The sequence below is a fragment of the Pteropus alecto genome, unplaced genomic scaffold (assembly GCF_000325575.1).
Source record: "Pteropus alecto unplaced genomic scaffold, ASM32557v1 scaffold161, whole genome shotgun sequence".
NCBI classification, from domain to species: Eukaryota; Metazoa; Chordata; class Mammalia; order Chiroptera; family Pteropodidae; genus Pteropus; species Pteropus alecto.
The window spans coordinates 5,856,887-5,874,352 of record NW_006432943.1 but is presented as its reverse complement, the minus strand read 5'-3'; the positions used below and the strand labels follow the sequence as shown (position 1 = coordinate 5,874,352).

General features: G+C 34.9%; 1 pseudogene; it reads left to right on the top strand.

The window, feature by feature from the left end:
- The first annotated feature begins 2,071 nt into the window (after nt 1-2,071).
- LOC112476324 lies at nt 2,072-2,431 on the top strand (annotated as a pseudogene).
- The last annotated feature ends 15,035 nt before the right edge of the window (nt 2,432-17,466 follow it).

Genomic DNA, 17,466 nt, shown 5'->3' with positions numbered 1-17,466 from the left:
GGTGCGATAAGACACAGCTATCACACAATACCATTGACTAATAATTGGTTATCCTATTTGAAAATCATTTTCAAAATGTGCACTGGGAATAATTTTGTATAGCCCAGCTAGAGTAGGTAGTAGACCAAATTTTCAAGAAATTTTATCTTTGTAGCAGTCCCTCAACATCTGTCTTTCAAGTCCAGTGAAGCTGTTCACTTCTCTTATGATTTTACTAACTCTGTGTTCCATTCTGCCTCTCAATTTAAGGAACCTTTTTGGAATTAAGAAATTTCTTAATAGTTAATTAATACTTCAGAGTGAACTTACACCCAATAACATTAGTTTAAACAGGATATTTTTGATATAGGTGTTAATATTTGGGAATGATGAGAGTTGGTTTTATTTTGGAAACAAGGAGCCATATATTTATCTTATTCCTGGAGTTTCGGCTAAAGTATAGAGACAGGATATTCAACACAGTATTTTTTCTGTATGAATGTAGTGTGTTTGTGTGTTCCAGTTGGTCAAGAGTCAAGTGGAAAATATAAAATGAGTCTCTGCTACCTTATCTCTTTTTAAACTATTAACTTAACTCTCAAAGTCATAGGCTTCATGAGAAGCATTTCCCTAAGGCGAGGTTCCTCAAACTGTTTCTTAGAACAATGACAGTGGAAATTGTTAAAAGGTGTTTTGAGGAGAAAAGAAGTGAATTATATTTGTAAAATAATAAGCTCAATAAAATAAATAAATAAATAATCTTTATTATATTTCACAAGACATAATTGAATATTTTATAAATGAATACACATTGTGAAGCTTTCAGATATATAAAATAAAGTTTTTCTGAAGAAGCCTACATCTTATTTATTTATTTATTTAGAAAAATATATCCCGTTGAAGGCAAGTTAGGTGGCACTTCTTCCCAGATGTCTTTGCAAGTGGACTTACTCAGATCATAACACCCTCTTGAATTTTCAGGATGGTGATTTAAGGGCAATTACTATAACCTTTGCCCTCTCTCCACTTGATTTCACAAAGAAATAAATTAGTAAAATAATTTCATAGACCACCTCTGAAAGGTACAGGACTCCTGATCTGATCTAGAATTAAAACAGTTTCCAATGTTTTAGAACCTCTCTGCTACTCCATTTGACAGTTTATGTGCTTTTTTTTTTTTTTAATATATCCGTCAGAGATTCCTTTCTCAGAAGAAACTTGGAAAGGCAGTGTGTGATGATTTTTGAATGGAAAGGGATCTGTAAGAAGATGCACTGAGACAATGATTTAAAAATTCATTCCCAAGACACTTTTTAAGAAACAGGAACTTTCTGATGCCTGTCTGGAATTCAACTCAGTGGGCTTCTGATAACTGAGAGAACACTGTGAACATAATTAAGCCCTTATACTTTTAGTAGGTTGCATTGTCCAATTATTTCTCCCAGCATTTTATAGCACACACCATCGAACAAACACAAATCAGAATGTTCCAAACAAATATGTGATGTTGAATGAAGCAGACAAGACAGGGGAAATTCTTTACTCAGAAGTAAACCACAGAGCTGATTGTGAAGCCATGAGAATTACATAAATTACATAGAATTGAGATTTAAAGAGTGAAGCATGCATACCTAGAAACACAAATAAAACAATGAGACTGGAATGCCCACAGAGGTTCCTACTACTGAATGAGATCTTAATGAAAGGTAAAAGAATGAAACAAAATATTTTTTTTTAAATGAACATTATTGAAATTACAAGAAAAGTGAAGAAACTTTTTTCTTATTTCAAAATTCCCCTTACTATGCTGGAAGCTGCTATCGCGTAGGAGAGTTGGTGGCCACCTTACCCATTGCTGAATCCCTAGTTCCTAGCACATTGCCCAAAATAAACCAAGTTTTCAATTTATCTGGGGTGTAAACTAACTAATCCTGAGGTGTAGTATGAAAGGAGTGGCATGAGCCATTGATTTCTTTAAACATGGACCTTGAAGTGGGCACTAGCACGGCCGGGTGCAGTGCCATGTCGCCAAGGCGGAGCTACTGCAGTTCCGGGTATGGTGGACTCTACAGTAGAGTCTGGAAGATGACTGATGTTCCGGTGCAGCCCCAGCTGTCGTGCGGGCAGTCAGGCTTCCATGCAGCGGGTACACCAGTGCACTGAACCACTGAGTCAAGCTCAGGCCCTCGTGACCAGCGAGGTGAAGTCCCAGAACCGCCTGGCCCAGAGCATCACGCGTTGCAACGACAAACCCAAAGCTTTGATGCCAAGAGTGAAGAGCTTCGGTTGAAGCAGCAGCTGGGAAATTGTGTGACCGTGTGTGGATGACTCCATGAACCTCATTCCAACCATGATCAAGAAGTTGGAGGAGTGTCTCTCATCAATTCAAAATAGAAGTCTTTGCCATTGGTCATCGGGGCTGAGGGCAGGAATCTATTTTTTAAAAGAATGAGAATTTAGGTCTTTTAAGTGAAGTTTATGAATAAAGGATGATAGCAAGTTTAAGGCATATGTCACTTGCCTCTGGACACTGGTTCCTTTATGTTTTAATTCTAGAAAATGTCTCTGAAATTTGAGTCAGAGTTTTTGAGAGCCTAAATTTCTTGGGGCAAGTGCTTACCCTGGCAGTAGGCATCTGCATCACACCAAGCCAGAGCCCTCTGAAGTACCAGATTCTTCGTAGGACACAGTTCCCAGCAGGCTGATAGGTTCCTCTAACCTGCCAGTAATCCGATGGAGTATGAGGAGGGTGTTTTTGTTCATTAAAAACCCCCTATTCGCCAGAAACATGAGCACATCATTTTTTATAAGGAATGAAACAAAGTCCATGAGGTCACTAATTCAGAAGGGGGGCAGGTGGTTCTGGGTCTTTTGTTTTGCTTGGTTTTGTTTTATATGCAAGGGTATGAAGTTGATTTAAGATGTGGAGTTGGGAGAAAGAGTTTGGATGAGAACTTTGAATGGTTCCTTTGGATATCTGTTTTCTGGCCATCATGATGTAGATGTGCATGTCTTAAAATTCTCACACATTACATCTTGCAGCCTGAAGATCCTCCCAAAGCACAAGGTGATGTCATACTGGGTATGGGAAGCAGAGCTTCCTTCTCACTGGCTGTCATTATGGGCCCTGAGGCTCTCTGCAGCAGAGTGACAAGACAATCTTGCAGTGACACTCCCCCTTGAAGTGAAAGAGGCTTTTGATTGTATATCAGTGTATATACTAGTATATACACTGGTTTTGTATATAGCGGTGTCAAGAATGAATAGTGAAAGAGGAACTGTTGGTTGCTTAATTAAGAGAGTTATAAAGTACCAGATTTACGGAAAACATGGTTCTCAGGAATGGAAACCTAAACCAGTGTTGCTTACTTAACCCCCTAAAATAACAGAGCCCTACTGAGACAATACCTTGAGAACAGGAAGGTCAAGGGAGAAAAAGTAAGCAACTCAGGGTTGAGCTATAGTTTCTTCGGAGCAAAAGAGGGGCAGCCCCCCATTACCAAATGCCACTTTTGTCTGGGGCCTTTGCAACATGCAGTATTCCTGCCTCAGCTCTAGCACCTTACCATTTTGATAAGAACCTTGTTGTCTTTTTACCACGTTATTATTTGAAATGGTAATATAGCCTGTTTGGGGACTGTGATATATTTTTGCTGTTTGCTGTTTGGGGGCTGTGATATATTTTCCTAGTGGTTTGATTTAAAAAAATAAATAAGGTTTAGTTTTTCCTCAAAAAAGAAAATTGGACCTAAAGCTATCATTGAGGCGATCATGTAACAAATTATAATAACATGTTTGCTAAAAATGATTGGAAGTACAAGTTCTCAGAGCAAATTAATTAACAAAAGTTGGGAAACAGAAGAAAGATGGAGGGAGTAAAAATGTCTGTAACTTGCAAATTTACTCTTATTTCACAGTGGGTATTCATTAGATACTGCCTCACTTCTGAAGATGAGAGATTTAGAAATATAAGTTTTATTATTATTTTTTAAGTTTATAAAGTAACATCTAGAAGAATTAAAAACAGAACTATATCTCTTCCTAATTACCCAAAATAACTAAGCAAAGATAATAAATTAGAGAAACAAACATACACACACAAATTAAATATAACAACAGATGTAAACTGGAACTACCATTAAAATGATTCATCTACATGTAATAAATTCATAAATTAAATGGAAGGAACTCCTGGATTTATGGGTTAAAATAATAGACAATAAAATCCCATTGTAACTAAATACTACAGACTTACCTAAATGAAGTTGACTCAGAATAATTCATGGTATGAAATAATTAATAGTATAAAAGAAAATGCCAGAAAAAGAAAACAAAGGTTGCATATAAATAACTGACAAAGATAACTTCATGTAAATATGATGGAGTTATTTTTCAGTAATTAGGAACATGATGCATAACAAAAATATAAGGAAACTATACAACAAATTGCTTATTATTTAAATTGTGTAAGATATAAGTAAAATACTCTTTCCAATTCTTTTCTTCCCCTTCCCCATGAGATCAAAATATAGGCTATAGACTATGTAAATAACTATTAGTGCTGAGGAAACAGTCTATAGCTTTCAGCATATTATCAAAGTGCCCAAAACAAGGTTAAAATTAATATTCTCAGAAGCCTTTATTTTGTTTGATGGCAGTACTCGTCTAGCCTTTCCTAAACAACTACAAAACTATACTATACATGAGGTAATTGTTTTCAGGTATTCAACAATACCTGACTGTACAAGACTATGATCCCTGAGAGAAGGGACACTCATAAGGTGAGTCCCATATTCACTCTGACATCTGTATGTAGGTAATTTTCCTACCATAGCATAGGACTGCAGAGCCAATGGCCTAACAAGGTAAGAAGGCAAAAATCACATTTTGGGGCTGAAGACATGATTAGACTCAGCAGGGCACCTGGTAGAAAGGTAGCTTCACAGGATGGGGGTGGGAAACCCCAAAGTCTGGATGGGACTTTTCACAGCCCTTGGCCAAGAGTTAGACTTCACATGCACAGGGCAAGACTGCGCTAAGTTTACCAAGAAGCAGCCACTATGGGGTTGGAGATAAAATAAGGATACTGAAATAAAGCAATGCTGCAGGATTTTAGAGTCACATTCTAGCCAAAGTGGAGAGACTTTATTAAAACTCCAAAGTATCCAGCTAAGATTCCAGAAAAGCCAAGATTTAGGAGTAAGAGCCATAGTCTTCCAGAACAAGAACTACTTTAGACCCACCATAACAAATCCTAATCCTGACAAGATCTTCAAGGAACACAAAGTTTGAAGTTTGAACCCTGCCAAGTTATGAGTTTGGTTAATATGCTGGGTTTTCCACAACTCAGCCCTAACAAAGCATAACAAATTCTATGTAAATAATTACATTAACTCATACCATAACAAATGCTGTTTTCTGAAGCATGTAAATTTTAACTCTCTGAAATAATTCTTTCCACCTACAGGAGCTATATAAAGATTGTCTAGAGTTCCCACTGTGACTCAGCCCTTTGGGTTAGTGAACAAGGTGAGGAGATCTCCCAAAGAGCCTTCACTAGACACTAATCTCTGGAATAGACAAAAGGGCCTTTTAGAGTGCATTATGACAGTTAATTCATCTGATATACTACAGTCATGATCTTACCACAAGGCAGACTCAAAAAAAAAAAAATTGAAAAGTATTTGTGATATTAACTAGAGACACAATTATTATTCGACTCTATGAATAGAAATATTTGGCATACATTGATGACCACCTGTTTATACAGACCAAGGTGATTTGAACATTCCCTACAGCTTGACTGAAGTTTAGATAGTTTTTTCTTGACTATAGGCCCCTGACCTCCCTTTTCTTAAAGGATTTACATTTGAAAATTGATAATTGTAGTTTTTTTCTGCTCCTTGAGATGTAAACCTTCTCCCAATCTCTTGACAGTTTTAAAACCCAGGAATGACTTCCTCAAAGACCTGAGAGCCATCTCTTTGAATTTTAATAATCAAGAAAGATACTGCTGCTATCTTCCAGTCTCTATGGGAGGGTAGGAGCCTAACTTTCATTAACAAACACAGATCACATAATCTCACTGACCATCCTCCCCTCTAACATCCTTCTGGACTTTTCCACTAGTTCACCCCAGTATTTAAAACTCTCCCACCTTTTGTTTCAGAGGAGTTGAAATCAATCTCTCTTTCCTAATGCAATAGTCTTGAATAAAGCCTTCTTTGCCTGTTTAACTTGTTTGGTGCAAGTTTTCTTTGTCAGTTCTCTCTTTGCTTTCATATCCTGGGATCTAGTTGTTTATTTTTGTCAGTAATTAATTAGCAACTTCTGCTGTTCATCAAATCATTTTATACCTAACATATTAGTAACACAGGTTCTAATAAAATTAAGTTGTATGTATCCCAAATAAGAAGATATGGAACAGATAAGATTAACTCATATACTAAGATGTCGTGGTAAAATATTCTGGATGAAAGAATATAATGGAAGAAAATTTGGGAGCCCTTAGGTCCAGAGAAGCTCTATTTGGAGCCCCAGAGTTCTGAGTGCTGTAAAACATGTTCCCAGTATGAGAACATTCATATCAGGCTGACTTATTGAGTGTAGCACTGAATTGCAGGTTTAGTTTTAGGTGGACTTTGGAAATTTTTGCTATTGGATTGTAAAATAGAAACAAATACATTATGTTTCCATTCAGGAGGGTTTTAAAGGCTTCCGTGTAAAATAGTGCATAACTTAGTTGATAGAGAACATATGGTTTTGAGTCGAACTAAATGGGGTTTGACTGCCAGTTTTGTCACTTACTACCAAAATGATTTTTTAAAAATTACCTAACTTTTCTGTATCTCAGTTTCCTTATCATTAAAATGGGATGATAATAACCACCTCAGAAAGTTGTTTTGTTGAATACATGAGAAAATGCAAGCACCTGGCTTGTAATAAGTCCCAAATAAGTGATAAATTTAAATATTTCCTCAGTGACTTTGACCCAACTTTGGCCTGGTGAGATATAGGATTTAATTTTAAATTCTGCTCTCAAAGATTTTCTAGGATTCCTGGGAGATAAGTCAAATATAAATATCAGGAATTCACTTATCAATTCAACAAATTTTTATTGAGCACCTAATACTTCACAAGCATTCTTCTAAGCTGTGGTGATATAGCAGTGATCCGTACAGACAAGATCCCTGTCTGCACGAACCTTATAGTCTAGTTGGGGGTGTGGGGAGACAGACAATATACAAGTGTACAAGTAAATGTTTAATTTCTGGTAGTGATAAATGCTATAAGTAAAGATATATTAGGCAAAAGAGACAGAAACTGGTAATTAGGAAAAGAATGTTTAAACGAGGTGGTCAAGGAATGACCTTCTGGAAGACATGTGAGGAGAGATCTGAACAAAGTGAGGGAACAAACTATACAAAGGTCTATGGGGAAGAACATTTCATTCGGAGAGAATATTTAGGGTAAAGTCTCAAGTAGGAACAAGCAGTCAATGGACAAGTCCATTCTTTCTCATTTAGAAAGAAACTCTTAATTGCGTGAAATAGTATTTATGAAATAATTTAAAACTTGCTACATACAACATTCATTAGTTCAGCAGAAACTTTTATGTATAGTTGTGCTAGATCATGAAAATATGTTTAAAATATCTGACTTTGCCTTTGTTTTCATAAAGCCCATCATCTAGTATTGTGTTTGCATCATCATTAACCTCTACAGTGTATTTTTACTAGATTTGGACTGCATCTATAGGCATGGCGTGGAATTTCATTTACTCTATCTGATAAAAAAGAAAGAAAACTGTAGACTGAAGTGCCATGACCAAGATCATATAATTAGAGCGAGAAGTCCATAAGACGTTCTAAGAAATAATCATGGTTTTCAAGTTTCAAGTTTTTAAGATAAGCCTCCAAGTCAGTTTTGAATATTTTACAGTAAGGAAAAGTGTTAGAAAGTAAGTACAATGTAGTAGGCAATATAAAAATCATGGCCGAATGAGAACTTAAGCAAATGATAGCCTTCTCTGGTTGCTATACTTTTATGTTTGATTTTATAGAGTATTTTAAATATTTTTATGTTCTTTATGTGTAGTTGATAACTGAATAAAAAAGATTTACAGAAAAAGAAATAAAAATTATTGAAAAGGCATAATCGAAAAGGAAAAACTTAATATTATTTTTAGCATTATTTAAAAATAATATGATATACATTTTATGTAATTTAATACATTTGTGATTTAATATAAAGCCAGTGCAACCAAAAATACAGGAGGGTATTATAAACATATTTAAGGCCAGAAATCCTGGCAGCTATAAACGCTTAATTTAATGACTGGAAGATCTATAGGGGTAGATTTAAGAATCTTTAATAGAGGTCATCATTCATTCAACAAATATTTATTGAGTAAGCCAAACAGTATATGAAAACCTAATATCTGTACAGCCCTATCTATAACACATCTACATATATCATTTTATTTAACACTTGTTACAGTCCTGTGAAGTATATATTCTTATGAGGAATACAGAAATTCAAAGCGGTTAATGTAAGTGGCCTCACTCATACTGTTAGTAAGTAGAAATGCTAAACTGGAAACCCAGGTTTTTTGACAACATATTCCCTGATCTTTCCAGTATACCTATTCATCTGTACAAGGTGGATACAAAGGCATTCTTCTTTCCAGGGCCTTAATTTTCTTTGATTAGCGTCATTTTTACCATGAAATGAAAAGGCTGGAAATTGTATAAAATGCTGTTAGAACCAAGTAAGAAGTGATGTGCATGCGGATGAGGGAAAAAAATAGATTGAAAAGAGGAGAGATAGAACTAATTTGAATGAAGAGTTTTCATGGTGAAATAAGAGCCTAAAAGAGAGGAGAGTGAAAGTGGTAATAGGGCAGCAAAAGATGCAGGCACACACTCCAGGGAAATTTTCTTTATTGTCTGTATTTTTCAAGTAACTTTGGTGCTTTTTATACTAGTTTCTAAATATATTACTCAAGGAAAAGCGTGATAATCACAGTTAATTCTTATTGTTTACCCAACCAACATCTGTTTCCCCTAAAATTTGTAATATCATCTTTAATCCATTCCCATGGCTTCAGTTAGCACATCTGAGTTGATTGCTCCCTAATTTTTATCTCCAGATCCAACTACTCTCAAGAGAATCTGATGCCTACTGAAATAAATCAACTTGGATGATGCCACCAAGTACCTTAAATTCAACCTGTCCAAAACCAAATTTATAACCTACAAGAAAACATCTTATTCCTCTTTCTGCCTCCTCCAACATCTTTTATCTCTTTAAGACTAGAAAAGCTATCTTTTTACCCAAGACTAGCAAATTCAACCCTTGTACGGCTCATTATCTTCCTCATCCTCTATATCCATTCACTGATACCTGCCTTTATATTTCACTAATAGTTCATGAATTTATCCTCATGGCCTTGGTAATTTCATCATTATCTCCTGAATTACCATAAGAGCCTAGTTTTTCTCTCTGCTTTTTGTGTCTTCCCTTTCCATTCCAGTCTTTACACTATCAGTAGAGGCAACTGTCTAAAGCACAAATTTAGTCATGTAATTTTCTTGAAAATAATTATTATGGGATCTGCAAGATCAAACCCAAATATGTTAGTGTGGCTTTCAATGCTCTCAACAAACTATATTCAACATTTCTCACCATACTCAGCTACTTTTACTCTTAACCAAGCCAAATTTACTTTCTTTTTGCTTAATTTGTTTCAAAGACTTATCAAGGCCCAGAATTGTCTTATTTATATGTTATTGTTGGTCTCCTCCTCCACTAGAAAGTAAGTTTTCTAAAGGCAATAACTCTACTCACTTTGTTTACTATGTAATCTACAGTGCATAGAACAATGTCTAACACCTAACAGGTGCCCAAAAGGTATTTGTTGATTATCTGACTGACCGACCCAGACAATTGCCTTTAAAGTCCAAATTCATAACATCTATTATGTATTATTAGATGTAATAAATTGGCAATCACTTCCTCACTTTTCACTCTCAGTAGTAAAATTCAAAAATTGATATAATGGGGAAAAGTACAGGTCTGTGTATCAGAAAGACTCAGATTTGAATTCTGGCTCTACCTTGACTCAGTTACTTCATTTAGAAAATGAGAAAATACTTCTTACTTAATGTAGTTATTTTATGTCATGATTTACACTGCAAATATTTTCTCCCTCCTTTTTTCCTTCCATCTCCTATTCCTCTTCTTTGGTATAGAACCTGTTTTTGTAAGATAAAGCTTTCAATTTTAAGTAAGAGATAAAAAGAGAGACATTTCCACATATTATTTTAAAACTATCCCCCTTACAGCTTGAAATTCACAGTGTCTGATTTGGAAAGGGATTTTAGGATCCATCTGGTCTCCTCTAAGATGTGTCAATTTCCTCTATATAGTCATCTCCCCTTATCTACAGTTTCGTTTTCTGAGGTTTGTTACCCATGGTCAACTGCAGTCTAAAAATATTAAATAGAAAATTCCAGAAATAAACAATTTACAAGTTGTCAATTGTGTGTCATTCTGAGTAGCTTGATGAAATTTTGTGCCATCCCTCTCCATTCTACCCAGGATATGAATCACTCTTTGTCCACCATATCCACACTTTATATGCATCCTGCTCATTAGTCATTTAGGAGCCATCTCAGTTATCAGATTGACTGTCATATTATCACAGTATTTGTGTTCAAGTAACCCTTATGTAACTTAATAATGGCCCCAAAGCACAAGAAAGTGATGCTGGCATTTCGGTTATGCCAAAGAGAAGCCATAAGTGTTTCCTTTAAGTGAAAAGGTATATATGTATAAAAAAAACATAATATATATAGGGTTCGGGACTATCTATTCAGGCATCCACTGGGGATCTGGGAACATATCCCCTGGGACAAGGGGACACTACTGTATTTTCTCAGCCATGTGAGTGTCCAGTCTAAGTGTAAGCAGCTTAGCAAGGAAAATTCTACCTCCTATTACTGTTTAGCCATCAAAAATCACATCATAAATGATATATCAATACCATCTAAAATTGTAGCATCAGCTAATATTAAAGATAGTTTTGATAGTACAATAAATTAATTAAATTATTTTTAGTGAGTCTATTTGAATGGAAACTTCAAGTTTCCTGCAATTTCTTTATCAAGGCCTCTAAAGTTGTATTTTTATTGCTATTTTTAAAATAAATTCCTATAACATCAAACCTATAAAAGGTTCATCACAGACCAAATATCTCTCTAACCTTTTAAGCTTTCACAGTAAAAACTGTCTTTTTTATTTATATAAGTTTGGGAAAGATACAAATGTAATCATAACCCCCAAGGCAAAATTTTATGGCAGTTTTCAGAACTCTTCACTATAAAAACTACTCATACCTACAAACATAAAAGTTTCCAATAAAATTTGCTTTAGATACTAGCAATAAAACATTCTTTGCTTGCCTCTTAACTCCAAATTTTGGAGCCACAGCTGTCTAAATGCAAAAGATATATTCCAAATCTCCCAGCCACACATTCTCTAAACTTTTAATCTCCTCCAATTGAAAAATACTATTGCTATTTATTAAATATCATTAATATTTCATATTTAAGGAATGAGTATTAATGAGAATAAAAGAAAAAATAGGTCACAGTAAAGATATCACAGAAAGAGAATTACATAAATCACTAAAGCACCTTTAAGTAACTATTTTTAAAAATAAAGTCCTCATGTTTTCACTTAAAATGTGATTTTTATGCTCCAGGACATATTTCATAATGAAAATTTAAATACTAAGGGAAAAAAATGTGCCTATAGCATACAAGTGATTCATTTTAAAAAGTCTTCTGAGGTTATGTGTATCTTCTCCTATTAAGGGCATCTGGAGAGCTGTTTTCCACTCCAATTCTGACCTTCCCAGTGCCACAGGGAGCTTACTAATGGCCTCTGCACCAAGAAGCACCTGGAAGCATCCCAGCTCTAGACTTTAATAATTTTACCAAAGTGTTCCTTTCTGGCTTGAGACCTTGAAGTCAGTGAATTCCATCCATTGCTCTGATCTCTGTTTCTCAGACGTACCACACAAAATATAAACTAGGCTCCATCCTTCAACATCAACATATTGTTCACTGTGTAGATGGCACTTAGTGGTATATCATCAAGGACCTGAACTCAATGAGCATCTTACATACAAGCTTGTTACTCTGCTTTAGAGAGGAAGCATTGTGTGGAGACGTGCAAAGTCTTTGGCACTGGACACATTTAAATTTGAACCTCATCACTGACATTTTCTAGTTGTATTAGCCCGGCAAGTTAAGAAACTGTCCCAAGTGACAATTCCTTCATCTATAAAACTAGGGTGATTTTCCCAGTTTTGGCCTCCTTCCTGACTCACTATTCCCTTGCTGATCTCCATGCAAACTCTTTCAATTTTATATTCAATTTCTCTTTAAATAAACTCCATGAACCCTGAGACAAGAAATTGTGCATAACTAACTCACCATGGTACCAACAGAGATTAGTAAGAAAATGGGTGAAGCAGGGCAGGGAGAATGAAGAAGTCAAGTAAAGATCCCCTTTCAGGCGAAGATTTGGCCTCACTTGATCCTGCAGAGGAATTCTAGAGCTTTAATTACATCTACAAGTTTGTAGGACACCGATAAAATACAAGACACCGATTAAATTTGAATTTTAGATAAACAATATATTTTTTTTCTAGTATAAGTGTGTCTCAAATATAGCATGGAATAAATTTATACTAAAAAAATTTGTTGTTAATCTGAAGTTCAAATTTCATTGGCCATCTTGTATTTTTATCAGTAAATCTTGAAATGCTACAAAGGACAGGTTGCTGGAATGTCAAATCCATAAGGGTTGTAAAGATGAGACATAATAAGGATGGGGCTGGGGAGGGATGGACTTGCAGAACCAGCAAAAGGGATTGAATAGGATCCGAATAAATCACCAACAGTGTCTGCTAGCAGCCTAAATTCTCTCATTTTCTCCACACAAATCTCTTTCCCCTTTCTGTGCATTCTGGAAACTTGGCCCATCCCTAAACGCACAGTTCTTTGCAGTTCTCACAATGGAGCCTGCTTTTTCCTCTTGCTTTGACAAAACTGGCTTTCTATAGTTCTTCGCAATGGCTTCCAGATCACAAATCCATTGTTCTGATTCAATAGAGCTTAAGTCTTCCTTTTTTCTTTTCTTTCTTTTTCTTTCTTTCTTTTTTTTAACCTCTGGCTACCTGGCTATTGCCTTCTGGCCCCCTGCAACTTTGTCTACATTTATGGGACTCTTGGCCAATTCACTGATAACTGGCATCTGGGTCACAGGTTTCTACCATCCCCAAATGCAGTCACCATTTTGGTCACTACTTTCTCAATTAAATAGTCTTGAGGTTCTGTTATCTCTTCTCCATTTCCACAGCACATTCTCTTGATTTCTTCCTGAGATAATCATTTCTGGGAACTTTTCCACCCCCTGAAAGCTTACTTAACTAGCCCACTTTGAAAATACCCTTATCTAGTGTTTACTCTGTCACTTCTATTACATTGGGCCTTAATAAAGACACCCTCTTAATGCATTGACTCTTCTTGAATTTACTTCCTTTTCTCATCAGCCACCCATTTCATCCTTGTATAAACATTTATAAACATTCTCACTAGCCTCATCCCCTTTTTATTCTACTATACTCACTAAAATCCTTCAACCCTTGTTGATGCAAACACTTCCCTTCTTCACCTTTCCTGAATTTGATTAGATTACCATGATATTGGGATATCGGGCTAGCAAAACTTTCTTTAACGATAAGAACAAATTTAAAACATACTGAAATTAACTACATGATCTATTACTATAACATATTCCCAGTGGATAGTGTTTTAAGTGCAAAGATGCTGTGATACATTACAAGTTTCCTTTAAGAGTCATTAGGCATTTAATATGAAGAATATTAGCTTGAGTAGAATAGAAGCTTGAGTCAATGTATTTAGTAATTTCTCATGCTGCAGGATAAATTGGAAGCACATTTTTTAAATGCTGAATCCATGTTAATATGATATATTGAAAATAGATACAAGGAAATGCATGGTTATTTTTCTTAAAAAGTAAAAGTTTAATCCTTATTTCCAATAATCTTTGATTACTTATTTTGAAATCTAAAAGAACAAAAGAAGCAGAAATAAAGTGAAACAAAATAGGATTTATCACATGCACAGACATATGTATACTTACACATAAACACATAAAGGAAGATGAAACAAAGAGCAATCGTCATACACAAATATACATAAAAACAAAAATGAACTATTTGCAAAGTTTCTTTTTTTTCTTGGAATTAAATATAAATAACTTGTGGAGCAATTTAAAACCCTAAAATATTTTCAAGTTCAACATTGTAGAATTAAATATAATGCTTATTTCAAAATATGGTTAATAGATATTTTACAGCAGCTTCTTCATTCATTATGCTATCACAGTTCAAAACCAGAATAGCTAAAAGCTGGAAACTACATTGAGTCCCTCACTCCAAATATTGAAATTGAAGTATAAAGGTTAATGGTATTTTAAACCTATTATTTTCTTTCTTTGTCTTATCTCACTGTCTAAGCCATTTAGTATTTAGTATTCATGAAGGTGTATGAACATTAATTTTGGGTTTTATATACTTGTTTCAGACATACTTAAACTGAAATAGTTTGATTACTACACAAAGTATAAGGTAATAAATCATAATGATTCTCCATTTAGTAGAATTGAATTTTACCAATCTTTTGCCTTAAATTTTTATTTGCTGGACTATAATGTCCTCAAATATTTCCATATACTGTATAGTTATATTCTTTCAGCAAGAGTCCTGAATCCCAATGAAAGTTGTTGTGTGAAAGGAGATAGTCTAACAATTAGGAAAATGATTACTTCAAGCTGTTGGGATGAGAAGGCCCAAAGGATGAATTCTATATTAATGATAATTAGTTGGAGTCTCTACTGATTTAAAACCTGAGTCTAAAATTTCATGAGATCCAAGTAGTCTTTCAGAACAAGAAGTTACAAGGACTCAGAGAAAGGTATCTTTCACAAATGGCCCTTTAGAAACTTAAATATCTTAATAAATATCTACCACAAGGAGTTGTAGGGGAATCTAACTTCCCTCTCCACTGGAACACACACACACACACACACACACACACACACACATTCAGATTAAATGAGTTGTGTGCTATTGAGATAGATATGTCTTTGAGACCCATTACCTAACACAGGATATGCATACTAGATTTAATAAGTATATAGTTCTGCTGATAGTATTTCTAAATGCATATTTCCAGTTGATATTCATAAAATATTATCTAAAAAAAACCCCTCTATACTTTAGGGTGATTTGATACAATTACATCTTTACTATTTGAGCTTTTAATTCATTTACTTGTTTATTCATTTAACAAATATTGATTGAATATCTACAATGTACCAGGCACTCCACTGAGTACTGAAAAGAATAGAAGAACTGTGCCAAAGATAAATGTAGTTTTGCCATCCTGGAAACTTACATATGATGAGTATTATGATCTAGACAACATACACTTTACATGGCCTGGAAGGTTTTCATGTCTTAGAGGTCAGGGAAGGCTTTTGACCCAGTGACCTTTGAGATGAGACCTGATTTGTGTGGCCAGGAGGCTGTGAGGAAAGATAGAGGAATCTGAAAGATAGGATAGCCTCTTCTTCTAGAAAGGATTAGTTGTATACTTAGTTTTCATTTTCACCTGTTCAAATAACTACATTCACAATGGTTAATAATAAACTAAGATATAAAAAATAAAATATGAAAGCAAGGTGAAATTTGGCATTCTTTATGGTTTTTTTGTTATTTGAAGTGCTCTTTAATATGGATTTGACTTGGAAACAGATGGCATGTAGCAGTGATTGAATAAGATAAATGTTCTTCCCCATTAAGATTTTAAATACTTAATAAAGTATTTAAAAAGAATAAAATCAGTTGCTGATATATTACTGCTTCTTAAGCTGATAATATTTATATTCCTGTTAACCAATTTTAGAATATATGGTCTGGGATATGGTTATGCTATCAATCCAGTCAGTACTTTTACTTCTTATGGTTTATCTTAAACAGGGCTAGTATATAATTGTTCTGTGCTTTCTCATTTGTTTTCTCTTGTAAAAGGAAAAAAAAAAAAGACTGAGAACATTAACAAGCCAGATGTTAGCACTTCCTTGGTATTTCCCTGTGGTCTGCTCCATTAGAGGGGCTAAGTTCTTAATATCAGTTGGATTTGTTAATTATTGGTAAACAGAGCTCTGTTAGTATTGGGTAATGGGTTCATTTGTGCATTTATTTTTACCATGGCAATTTGGGTGTTCTCTTATCTTTAATTGTTTAAAAATACTTAAAAGCATAATGATTTATAAGCCCTCCACCAAATTAAAGAAAACAACACTTTATTTATATGACTAAAGCATGTATAAAGTTAAGTTTTTAATTTAAGAATTTACTTCAGATGATCTTGTATCACATTCTCTATACCTATCATCATGGGAAAAAGAATAGGAAAAGTCATTGCATTCAAGACATGAGCTAACACTTTACTCAATTATTCAGATTCGATAAAATAGATTGAGGTTCTACTTTATACCAGGTTTTGTGTTTGACTTTGTGGAGACAAAAGCAATGGTAACGATGGAGAAAATTTCACCCCAGAGATTTCTAAATAGTTGATCCTTTCAAATAAAATTCAAGGTCATTAGATATGGTATTCGCTGTTCTATCGAGATGAAGAAGAGCTCTAGTAAATTATGACAGCCAACAAATGCCTCATTCCAGTCTCCTTGTTGGTAGCCCAACTCTGGGATAGATCAATTTATGTCTTTTTAGCTTCATCCCAAAGGATATTCATGGGGAAACTAAGAGACATAGATCTGGATGTTTAGCCATAGAGCAGAGAGATGATAGGAATAATTTATTTGGCCAGTAGTATTTTTAAAAAACAACAGTCCTCTGCTCAGTGAACTCATTTAAAGAACATTTCTGAATTACCCCTCTACTGTCGTGTATGGCTCTAAGCTCAGACATTCAAGAGAGCTCCCGCTCTCCCATGAGGCAGTCTTCATAAAGTCTGTGACAACTGGAAACACAGAGAGAGCAAAAGATATTTAGGGACTGAAGTCTGAGCCCAGGTTCTTAATTTATCTGGGACAGGGTCAAATTTTACTCAAACTTCTCACCGAGGCAGTAGCATGAATGACATGCAGACTGCTTCATAATTTTCTTAGCTGATGACTGTTTCCCAGAACCGACTCCTAAAAGCTCCCTCAGTCAGTCCCAGGAACATCTTAAAGAAGTTGACCACTTCCCTGATTGGAAGATTTACAAGGCAGTAGATTTCCCTCCACCTCCCCGTACGTATAGGTCCATGGAGGACAACAAACTAAAATGATCCTCCTTTCTTAGAACCAATATGGAGA